This window comes from Phaseolus vulgaris, chromosome 11 (genome assembly GCF_051622355.1).
Source record: "Phaseolus vulgaris cultivar YP4 chromosome 11, ASM5162235v1, whole genome shotgun sequence".
In the NCBI taxonomy this organism is placed as follows: Eukaryota; Viridiplantae; Streptophyta; class Magnoliopsida; order Fabales; family Fabaceae; genus Phaseolus; species Phaseolus vulgaris.
Window position 1 is genome coordinate 23177036 of NC_143508.1, and position 12965 is coordinate 23190000.

Sequence of the window (12965 nt, forward strand, 5' to 3'; positions counted from 1 at the left end):
AAGGTTTATGGCACTCATAATTCTTATGAGTATGGTTGCTCTTTTGGAGTGGCATTATCCTTCCTAGAGTTTACCTTAAGCTTCCTTTCACTTGTTACAATTTGTGTTGTGTCTTTTAATTTTTGAATCATGTCAAGTTTTGTCTTAGTCATGTTATTCCATATATGTCATTACTTCTAGTAGTACTTTTATTGTTTTGATTGTTTCTTGCTTTGGTGTCATATAATTTTCTGATTTCATGTTGATCCTTTGTGCATTTTCTTTTTAGAATTGAGTTCATACTTGTATTCTAGACCTATACAAGTTCCAATACATCATTTTCTATTATGTCTTTGCTAGTTCATCATCCTGTTTTTTATTCCTATTAGGATTCCTCTGTTTCTGAAAAAAGTGCTTATTGTTTTTCCTTATTGCAACTGATTTACGTACTGTAAAATTCTGAAATTCTGGATTTGAGATATTCAAAGTGTTAGAAAAGAATAGAAAAAAGAATCATTCAAAAATATGAAGTACACAAAAAATGATAAATAAAATAAAAAAAGTGTACATTCCTGCCGAAAAAAAATACGGTAATCTGGCAGAGATTTTAAAAAATTTATTTCTCTCAATTGGCTTACTGTTTTTATTTGATTCCAGTGCCATTTTTGATTTAACATCTTGAAGTTTCTGTGTTATAAATTTCATAATCCAGTTCGCTCTACAACGTTCCAGTTAAATCAGTGAATATCAAACACAGTTTGCATAAAAAAAAATTTCCAGTAGCTAAATTTTTTTTTTTTGTTTTCTTCATCTACTCTAGTGCTTTTCCTTAGGTATTCTTTTGTGTGCCTACTTTTCTCATTGAGTTCTTTATTTTCTTGATTGTCTTTCATTCTTACTCTTTGAGTTTGTCTTACATATAGTATTCCTTTTGCAATTACCTTTTCCTTGCTTATACCTTTTCTTGTTTGTCTTTATTGTTTCTTTGGTTTTGTGGTGGTTGGCTCTTAAGATTGGTGTGCTTGCTTTGACATATTTCATTTGAGGATTCCAAGGCTTCAAGATCAGATTGGAGCAAGAACATTATTTCTTTGAGAGTGATATCTTTTTCAGCCTTAGTTCACTTCGGCAGTTTCATTACAGCTCACTGTTTTTGCTAATTTTTAACTTGTTTGCTGTTTTTGTGTGTTTGCTGTTTTTAATTACAAATGGCTGGATTTTCAAGTGATGCATCCTACAAGCAGAATTCTCCTTCCAAAGCTTCAATTATTGGTGAATTACATGAAGCTCAAAGAACAATTAGACGGTTGGAGGAGAAATTGCAAAAGATGGAGGTCCAACAAACTAGACCATCTCCTTCTATCCATGATGGACATCATTCTCATAGACCATCTTCAAGAGCTTCTTCAAATGATGTTGGCCGTGAAGATGAGCATAGGAGAAGGAGACCTCCACCCCAAGTCCATGGACAAAGACATCATCACCAAGGGGAAAGAATTCACTACGGCAATGGCTTCTACCATGATGCAAAGTCCAAGCTTCCTTCGGTCAAACTACCTTGTTTTAATGGTTCTAGTGATCCAAATGTGTATTTAGATTGGGAGGCTAAGTGTGAACAAATTTTTGAGATCCATGAGATCCAAGATGAGCATAAGCTCAAGCTAGCCACCCTAGAGTTTAGTGATTATGCCATGAAATGGTGGCATGGAATTGTAAAGGACATTATCTATCACAAGGGTCCTCCCGTGGACTCTTGGAACTCTTTAAAGGATCATATGCGCGCTAGGTTTGTGCCCCCACATTTTAGGAAAGACCTCATGTTGAGACTCCAACGGTTTCAACAAGGCACGCTAAATGTGGATGAATATTATAAGGAGCTTGAGACGCTTGTGCTTAAAATTGAATTAGAAGAAAGTGAAGAAGCCATGGTTGCTAGGTTTGTGAGTGGTCTTAGGAAGGATATTCAAGACATTGTTGAGTTACAAGAGTATTCATCATTGGGCTCTTTAGTTCATCTTGCAATGAAGGTGGAAGCCCAACTTGCTAAGAAAACCTCTTTTAAAAATGCTTCCAATGATGGATACTACTCCAAGTCTTGGAGAAACAAAACTTCTTTTTCTAAACATCCTTCCAAAGATTCTTCTTTCAAACCCAAGGAATCTAAGCCATCAACTTCTAGACCTAAGTCTCCCACTAGAACATCTAACACTAAATGCTTTAAATGTATGGGTTATGGTCATATTGCTGCAAATTGTCCTTCCAAACGAAGTATGTACATGCATGAGGGCATTGTAGTTAGTGAGCATGATTCGGATTCTCCAAAGCATTCATTGCATTCTCATGCATCTAGTGAGGAAGAGAGCGAATGTCCACTTGAAGGGGACTTGTTAGTTGTGAGAAGACTTCTTGGACAAGTTTCACAACCTTTTGATGAAAGTCAAAGGGAAAATATTTTCCATACAAGATGTCTTATTCAAAACAACATTTGTTCCTTGATAGTGGATGGGGGTAGTTGTGCAAATGTGGCTAGTACAAGAGTAGTAGATAAGCTTGGATTGCCTACTATCTCTCATACAAAGCCCTACAAGTTACAATGGCTTAGTGAAGTAGGAGAAATAATTGTTAATAAACAAGTCATCATCCATTTCTCCATTGGAAAATACAAAGATGAGGTATTATGTGATGTTGTGCCCATGGAAGCCACTCATGTTCTTTTGGAAGGCCTTGGCAATTTGATAGAAAAGTTTTACATGATGGCTTTACCAACAAATTATCTTTTGAATTCCATGGTCACAAGGTTACTTTAAAATCTCTCTCTCCAAGAGAAGTCCATGAGGACCAAGTTATCATGAAGAAAAAGAGGGAGAGTGAAAAAGATAAAAAAGATAAGAGTTCTAAGCCTACACTCCTTGTGTCTAGGCGTGACATTGAAAGGGAAATAGTGGCTCATCATCCTCTTTTTTTAGCCATCCCTAGAACTCTTAGCATTGAATCACTTGTTGATAGTCCTTATTGCTTGGAAAATTTGGTAGAAGAGTTCAAAGATGTGTTTCAAGATCCTCCAAATGGACTTCCACCTTTGAGAGGGATTGAACACCAAATTGATTTGATACCGGGCTCTTCTTTACCAAATCGTCCAGCATATAGGACCAATCCAAGTGAAACCAAGGAAATTCGCCAACAAGTTGAGGCTTTGATTGAGAAAGGGTGGGTGCAAGATAGCATGAGTCCTTGTGCTATGCCTATCATCTTAGTGCCAAAAAAGGATGGCACATGGCGAATGTGTTCGGATTGTAGGGCCATCAATAACATAACCATTAAGTATAGGCATCCCATACCTAGACTAGATGATTTGTTGGATGAATTACATGGTTCAAAAATCTTTTCAAAGATTGATCTTAAAAGCGGCTACAATCAAATCCGTATCAAACCGGGTGATGAATGGAAGACGGCTTTTAAGACCAACTTTGGTTTATATGAGTGGTTAGTTATGCCTTTTGGTTTAACTAATGCACCAAGTAACTTCATGCGCCTCATGCATCATGTTCTTAGACCTTTCATTGGTAAGTTTGTTGTGGTTTACTTTGATGACATTCTCATTTATAGCTTATCTTTGAATGACCATAGGTTGCATGTTAGGCAAGTTTTAGAAACCCTTAGGAAGGAACATTTGTATGCTAACCTTGCTAAATGTATGTTTGCTCTTGATCATATAGAATTCCTAGGGTTTGTTGTGAGTTGTAAAGGGGTCCATGTGGACAAAACAAAGGTGGTGGCCATTCAAAATTGGCCTACACCGAAATCTTTGAATGAGGTCCGAAGTTTTCATGGACTAGCTTCTTTCTATAGAAGATTTGTCCCCAACTTTGGTACCATTGCCGCACCACTCAATGACATAGTGAAAAAGGATGTGGTCTTTCATTGGGGAGAAGCACAACAAAATGCTTTTGATACTTTGAAAGAAAAATTGACTAATTGATGTGATTCCAATAGCCACATAGAACAAGATTCTTGACACTTTGAGGAATCACCTTGAGCTGGAAAATGTAGAGGCACTTTCTTAGAAGTTGGATCATAGTTCTAAGATCAAGAACTCACCAAAACAAGTACCAAATCCCAAACTCATTTGGATGAACCAAATATTGTCAAATTGAATCAACAAAGGAGAAGGAAAAGAACAAACCGAACAGAATTGAACTTCAAAACAAAAGAACCGAACAGAATTTAAAAACTAAACAGAAAATAGGTGCTGGAAAATTAAAGGAACCGAAACAAAAACAACTCAAAACTCAAGGCAATAAGAACAAATTGAAGAAGAAGAAAGGAAGGAGAAGAGAATGCTCATGAAGATGGAGGAATGGTTGGATGATCACGCCACTAGAAGAATGGATGCTCCTAGATGAGTGTGGAAGCCGCCACTTGAGGAAACCATGGTCCTTCAAGATAAGACTAGAGAAGAAGCTCAAAGCTCTCCAAATGCTCACTCCAATTTTGAGTATAGTTTCTTTAGATAAAATTCAAATCTGAATTTTACAAAGGAAGCACCTCTATTTATAGCCTAAGGTGCTGAAAAATAGGTGGGAAATTTCAAATAAACTCATTTGAAATTCCCACCAAAAACAAGTCACATGGGAGGTGTGACCTTTTTCTACTATGACACCTCCCAAAAACTACACCTACACCACTCTCCTAAGTCACATGGACAATGTGACTTTATTTTACATTTTCACACACCTTTATTTAATAACCAAACCTCCTAAAACTATACAAGAGTATTTCAAAGCTTGGCCTTGCCCCTCATGGGATGGACTTGGGCTCTTTGGGCTTTGGCCTTCTTGGGCTTGGGCTTGGGCTTTGGGCTTGGGCCTCATCTTTATTTTATTTCTTCTTTTAATTTTGAGAAGACTAGAAGGAAGAACTTCAAATGTGAGGGTGGATGTCCTCTTCCTCCATTAATAAAAGTCTCCTTTATTTGATTCTCATCATACTCCTCGAGTTGGAGAGAATTCGTCCACGAATTCTGAATCCCTGCATATAACAAAGTCAGTTTAGTTTTACAATTAAAAGTGGAAGAAAAATGTAAACATGACTTATCTTTTGTAAACAATGGGATTTCAGAAAAGGAGGTTCTATAAATCGACCAAGTTGGAAAAATTTGTTTGGGAATGATGATATCTTTTGGGAAAAGGCATCTTAAATGGTGAAAACCATTAGGAGGTATGAAATCATCCCTAACACTTTTTAACCAAGATGGTGTTGAAATAGAAACCTTGGGTAATGAAAAAGATAAGGAAGGAAAACACCTTGGAGGTGAAAGGAGAAGACTCATGTCAACTTGTTCTTCTTTGTCTTTTTTATTTTGACTTGTGGGAAGTGGGTGAGTTAGGTCTTGTGTTACCTTGTTTATCTTTAAGATTTGCTTTTGTGGACAATGAAGAGCTATGTGCCCAAAACCTAAACATTTAAAACATTTGATATTTGAAGTTTTGGTAGGTGACTTAGGAGTAGAAAGATTTGTAGTAGAAACTTTGTTTGGAAACATGGTTTGTTTGGAAAAATTGGAAGGACAATTTTGAGTAGACATTTTGTTGGCATCCTTCCTAGAAGAGTTGTAGAAATTATAATCATGAGTATTTTTGAAAGTTGTTTTCAAAAGATAGGATTCTACCTTGATGGCTTGGCGAAACACTTTCTTTAAAGAAGAGTACTCATTTAATTCTACAATTTCTCTAATATCTCTTCTCAAACCACGTACAAACCATTTTAGCTTTGACTCTTCATCAGCATGCATATTCATTTTAGTCAAAGTTGTTTCAAAATCTTTAATGTATTCTTCTACCATCCTATGTCCTTGAGGAAGCCTTTGGAACTTCAACAAGTGTTCCTTCCTAGAAGGAGGAACAAACCTCGCGCGCATACACTCTTTCAAAGCATTCCAAGAAACCACGGGAGGTTTCTTGCGATATATAATGTCCATTACAATTTTATGCCACCATTCTTTGGCATAGCCCAAAAAGGATAAAGAAACTATTCTAAGTTTTTGGTCATCTTGGACCTTATACACATGAAAATAATGGTCAACCTTAGTCTCCCATTCTAAATACACATTAGGATCACTATCACCATTAAAACTAGGGACTTTTTTACAAGCAATGTTGAACACTTGGTGATATCTTTGGTCACGGTTATAGCTCTCTTCATGAGAATGATGGTGATGCCTCCTTCTTCTATGTTCTTCTTCACCAAGGACTGAAGCTTTGGAAGGAGAATGCTGTTTGTAAGATGCACCACTTGAATAGCCAGCCATTTTGCAAATAAAAAACAGCAAACACACAAAAACAGCAAACAAGTTAAGAAACAAAATTAGCAAAAACAGTGAGCTTGGCAATGAAACTGCCGAAGTGAAATGAGGCTGAAAAAAGAGATCACTCTCAAAGAAATAATGTTCTTGCACCAATCTGATCTTGAGGCCTTGGAATCCTCAAATGAAATATGTCAAAGCAAGCACACCAATCTTAAGAGCAAACCACCACAAAACCAAAGAAACAATAAAGACAAACAAGAAAAGGTATAAGCAAGGAAAGGTAATTGCAAAAGGAATACTATATGTAAGACAAACTCAAAGAATAAGAATGAAAGACAATCAAGAAAATAAAGAACTCAATGAGAAAAGTAGGCACACAAAAGAATACCTAAGGAAAAGCACTAGAGTAGATGAGGAAAACAAAAAATATTAGCTACTGGAAATTTTTTTTTAAATGCAAACTGTGTTTGATATTCACTGATTTAACTGGAACGTTGTAGAGCGAACTGGATTATGAAATTTATACCACAGAAACTTCAAGATGTTAACTCAAAAATGGCACTGGAATCAATTAAAAACAGTAAGCCAATTGAGAGAAATAAATTTTTTAAAATCACTGCCAGATTACCGTATTTTTTTCGGCAGGAATGTACACTTTTTTTATTTTATTTATCATTTTTTGTGTACTTCATATTTTTGAATGATTCTTTTTTCTATTCTTTTCTAACACTTTCAATATCTCAAATCCAGAATTTCAGAATTTTACAGTACGTAAATCAATTGCAATAAGGAAAAACAGTAAGCACTTTTTTCAGAAACAGAGGAATCCTAATAGGAATAAAAAAACAGGATGATGAACTAGCAAAGACATAATAGAAAATGATGTATTGGAACTTGTATAGGTCTAGAATACAAGTATGAACTCAATGCTAAAAAGAAAATGCTCAAAGGATCAACATCAATTCAGAAAAAATATATGACACCAAAGCAAGAAACAATCAAAACAATAAAAGTACTACTAGAAGTAATGACATATATGGAATAACATGACTAAGACAAAACTTAACAAGATTCAAAAATTAAAAGACACAACACAAATTGTAACAAGTGGAAGGAAGCTTAAGGTAAACTCTAGGAAGGATAATGCCATTCCAAAAGAGCAACCATACTCATAAGAATTATGAGTGCCATAAACCTTTCCACAAACACTTGGAGCAAAAGAAAAAACAGCAAGAATACTCAATTAAAATTCTAAAACAGAAACTTAAATTGCAAGAAAAATTAAAGAGCTCTTGAAATAAAGTGCACACAACTCAACAATTAAACAAGAATGAACCTAAGACTCATGATACCACATGATGTGATTCCAATAGCACAATATGAATGATTCTTGACATTCTTAGGAATCAACTTGAGTTGGAGATAGCTTAGGCACTTTTAATAGAATTGGATCAAGGTTCTATAATCAAGAACTCACCAAAACTTGCACCAAACACCAAACTCACATGGAAGACCCATTTCTTGCCAATTGAACCGATTAAAAGATGTAAAAATGCAAATGAACCGATTAAAATGCATAACAAATGAAATGAACCGATTAAAATGCTTCAAAACTGAAATGCACCAAACAAATCCAAGGAGAAAGAAGATGAACCGATTGAAACATGAAAATAAGCAAGAACACCGAATAGAAAGCAAGAAAGGAACCTAAGACATGTTTAGGAATTCAAATAGGCACGAAAATGGAATGAGAAGATGGAGAAGAAAGAGGACTTATGTGGTTGTAGTTCTTGGTTGATGAACACGCCACTTGAAGTGTGAAGGCTCCAAGATAAGTGTGCAATGCCGCCACTTGAGAGAACCAAGGCACTCAAGATGAGACTAGGAAGAGGAGAAGACAAGTTCTCACTACACTCAATCACCAATTTGGGAGAGTTTTGATACTACAAATTCCAAATCTGAATTTTACAAAGGAAGCACCTCTATTTATAGCCTAAGGTGCTGAAAAATAGGTGGGAAATTTCAAATAAACTCATTTGAAATTCCCACCAAAAACAAGTCACATGGGAGGTGTGACCTTTTTCTACTATGACACCTCCCAAAAACTACACCTACACCACTCTCCTAAGTCACATGGACAATGTGACTTTATTTTACATTTTCACACACCTTTATTTAATAACCAAACCTCCTAAAACTATACAAGAGTATTTCAAAGCTTGGCCTTGCCCCTCATGGGATGGACTTGGGCTCTTTGGGCTTTGGCCTTCTTGGGCTTGGGCTTGGGCTTTGGGCTTGGGCCTCATCTTTATTTTATTTCTTCTTTTAATTTTGAGAAGACTAGAAGGAAGAACTTCAAATGTGAGGGTGGATGTCCTCTTCCTCCATTAATAAAAGTCTCCTTTATTTGATTCTCATCACTAATGCTCCCATCTTGGCCCTTCCTAATTTCACTAAGACATTTGAGATTGAGTGTGATGCTTCAAGTATAGGTATTGGGGCTGTTCTCCTTCAAGAGGGCCACCCCATAGCCTATTTTAGTGAGAAATTGAAGGGAAGTCATCTCAACTATTCCACCTATGATAAGGAATTGTATGCACTTGTTAGGGCTTTGTTTACTTGGCAACACTATCTTTTTCCCAAAGAGTTTGTGATACATAGTGATCATGAATCTCTTAAATATTTGAAAAGCCAAAACAAACTTAACAAGAGGCATGCTAAGTGGGTGGAATTCATTAAGCAATTTCCTTATGTGATCAAACACAAGCAAGGCAAAATAAATATTGTGGCGGATGCTCTTTCTAGAAGATACACCTTGCTAAATCTTTTAACCTCTCAATATCTTGGTTTTGATCACATTAAGGAACTTTATCATGATGACCTTGATTTTTCTCCCATCTATCAAGAGTGTCTTAAAGGAGGACACAAAGACTTTTTTATTCAAGATGGCTTTCTTTTTAAAGGAAAACGTCTTTGTGTTCCCCAATGCTCTATTAGATTATCTCTTGTTAGAGAAGCTCATGAGGGGGGTTTAATGGGACATTTTGGGGTTGCTAAAACTTTGGATGTGTTGCATGAACATTTCTTTTGGCCTCATATGCATAAACATGTTCATAGTTTGTGTGATAAATGCATAGCTTGCCGCAAAGCTAAGTCTAAAATGCATCCCCATGGTCTTTATACTCCTCTTCCTATCCCTTCAATGCCTTGGGTAGATATATCTATGGATTTCATCTTAGGCTTACCCAAGACATCAAAGGGAAAGGACTCCATTTTTGTGGTAGTGGATCGTTTTTCAAAGATGGCTCATTTTATTCCTTGCCACAAAGTGGATGATGCATGCCACATTGCAAACCTCTTCTTCCAAGAAGTGGTTCGCTTGCATGGGATTCCTAGGTCTATAGTGTCCGATAGAGATCCTAAGTTCTTGAGTCACTTTTGGAAGACCTTGTGGGGCAAGCTTGGAACTAAGCTTTTATTTTCTACCACTTGCCACCCACAAACTGATGGTCAAACCGAGGTGGTGAATAGAACTTTGGGACAACTATTGAGATGCTTTATTTCGGGGAATCCTAGAGTGTGGGAGAATTTACTACCCCATGTTGAGTTTGCATATAACCGAGTAGTAAATTCTACCACCTCCCATTCTCCTTTTGAGGTGGTCTATGGGTTTAATCCCCTAACACCTCTTGATCTTCTTCCTATTCCCCTTCTTGAAGATGTCTTGTGCAAAGATGGGGATGAAAAAGCTTCTTTTGTGAAAACTTTGCATAAAGACATCAAGAAGAGAATTGAGAAGAAGGTTGGCAAGTATGCTGAACTTGCCAATAAAAGGAGAAAAGCATTGTTGTTTGATGAGGGCGATTGGGTTTGGCTTCACTTGAGGAAGGATCGTTTTCCTACTCAAAGGAAGTCCAAACTAATGCCTCGAGGGATGGACCTTTCCAAGTCCTCAAGAGGATTAATGACAGTGCTTATGAGTTAGATATGCCTGATACATTCTTAGGTAGTCATACTTTTAATGTCAGCGATCTCAGTCCTTTTTCTGTAGGTCTCCAGAATTCGTGGTCAAATTCTCTCCAACTCGGGGAGTATGATGGAGATCAAGCTCAAGAGAACATGGAGGCTACTCATCAAGCTCAAGAAGAGGTGGAGGCACAAATGGAGGACGCCCATGGAGGTCAAAGTCCACCTCAAAGGATTACAAGAAGCATGTTCAAAGCTTTGGGAGCTAGAGGACATTTATTTTCTCTTTTTGTAGTTTCTTTAGTTAAAGGTGCTTAGAGGGAAACTTTAGAAACCTCTTTTGTTATAGCATCTTTTAGGTTTTAGTTAGGAGCTTTAGGGGGGTGTATTAGTAGATAGGTGTAGGAGTAGAATAGGGGGTGCCAAAGTGAAGGAAAGGATCACACCTTCCTTGCTTTGCAAATAAGCGCCGGTTCTAGATTGATTTGGGAGGGAATTTTGAATTGTTTTAGCTTTCATTTTTCAGCACCTTAGGCTATAAATAGAGGTGCCTTCCTTGTAAAATTCAGATTTGAATTTATCTAAAGAAACTATACTCAAAATTGGAGTGAGCATTTGGAGAGCTTTTGAGCCCTCTACTCTAGTCTTATCTTGAAGGACCATGGTTTCCTCAAGTGGCGGCTTGCACACTCATGTAGGAGCAACCATACTTCTAGTGGCGTGATCATCCAACCATTCTTCCATCTTCATGAGCATTCTCTTCTCCTTCCTTTCTTCTTTTTCAATTGTTCATGTTGCCTTGTGTTTTTGATTTGTTTTGGTTCGGCTATTCCATTTTCCAGCACCTATGTTCTGTTTTTGTTTTCAATTCCTTTTATGTTCGGTTCATATGTTTTCTTGCCTAATTCTGTTCGGTCAATCCATTTTATAATTCCTTTGTTGATTCAATTTGACAATATTTGGTTCATCCAAATGAGTTTGGGATTTGGTACTTGTTATTGGTGAGTTCTTGACTTAGAACCATGATCCAACTCTAAGAAAGTGCCTCTATATTTTCCAGCTTAAGGTGATTCCTAAAAATGTCAAGAATCTTGTTCTATATGGCTATTGGAATCACATCAGGTCTTGTACTCTGTTCTTGCTTGAACTCACTCTGAGGTGAGAAGGACTTTATCTGGCCTGAACTCGCTCGACAGCGAGAAGGACTTTATCTGGCCTGAACTCGCTCGACGGCGAGAAGGACTTTATCTGGCCTGAACTCGCTCGACGACGAGAAGGACTTTCTCTGGTGCCTCAACTTGCCCAGGGGTATACCTGGATGCACTGAGGACTTTCAATCTCATCTTGCCTGAACTCACTCGAGGGTGAGGAGGACTTTCTCTGATGCCTCAACTTGCCCAGAGCTACCTTTCCCCTGGATGCACTGAGGACTTTCAATCTCATCTTGCCTGAACTCACCCGAGGGTGAGGAGGACTTTCTCTGGTGCCTCAACTTGCCCAGGGCTACCTTTCCCCTGGATGCACTGAGGACTTTCAATCTCATCTTGCCTGAACTCACTCGAGGGTGGGGAGGACTTTCTCTGGTTCCTCAACTTGCCCAGGGCTACCTTTCCCCTGGATGCACTGAGGACTTTCAATCTCATCTTGCCTGAACTCACTCGAGGGTGAGGCGGACTTTCTCTGGAACCGGGGCTAGCTATTCATACTTGAGGAGGAGGCGTCCCGAAGGAATCCCTTAACCCCTGCTCAAGGACTAGGCGCCCGGGTTTGAACTGTTATCTGGTACCGAGGCTAGCTATTCATACTTGAGGAGGGGGCGTCCCGAAGGAATCCCTCGAGTCAAGAACTAGGCGCCTGGATGTTAACTCATACTGTACATATCTATCATCTTGCTCTGAACTCTCGCCTATACTCGTTCTTGGCGAGTAGGACTTCTTAATCTGTTCTCGCCTAAACTCGTTGTAGGCGAGTAGGACTTCTGATCTGTTCTCGCCTATACTCGCTCTAGGGGAGTAAGACTTTTTATTCTGTTCTCGCCTATACTCGTTCTAGGCGAGTAGGACTTAAAACTTAACTTTCACCTCCGATTGCCAGGTGGCGACAAGAACTTAAAAACTTTATACTTGTGCCTCCGATCGCTAGGTGGCGATGAGGACTTAAAAACTTAATTTGTGCCTCCAATCGCCGAGTGGCGGTGAGGACTTAAAACTTGACTTGTGCCTCCAATCGCCAAGCAGCGATGAAGACTTAAAACTTAACCTTTACCTCCGATCGCCAACTGGCGATGAGGGCTTAAAACTTTATACTTTTGCGTCCGATCGCAAGGTGGCGATGAGGTCTTAAAACTCTGGACTGAATGCATGCGATCTGAATCTGCCCTAAATTACACAAGGACGACAAAGTCTTTTCTTTGAAAACTTAAAATGACAATCATGCAAACTCAATAACTGGGAAACTTCGATAAATTGGATTTTGACTTATGATGAACATACCTGTAATCTTGCTCTAAACTTGACTTCTGATTGATTATCTGACTGCAACGCCTACTTCTGGCGATGCTTTGTTCTAGTGATACCTGTTCTTGGTATCGCTATCTCGGCGACGCCTTGTCTTGGCAATGCCTTGTTCTGGCGACGCCATCTTGGTTCTCTTCTTTGATCTTTGATTTTACATGGAAGGAAAAAACTAAGGCAAATGTATCTTAATCTCTTCTCGC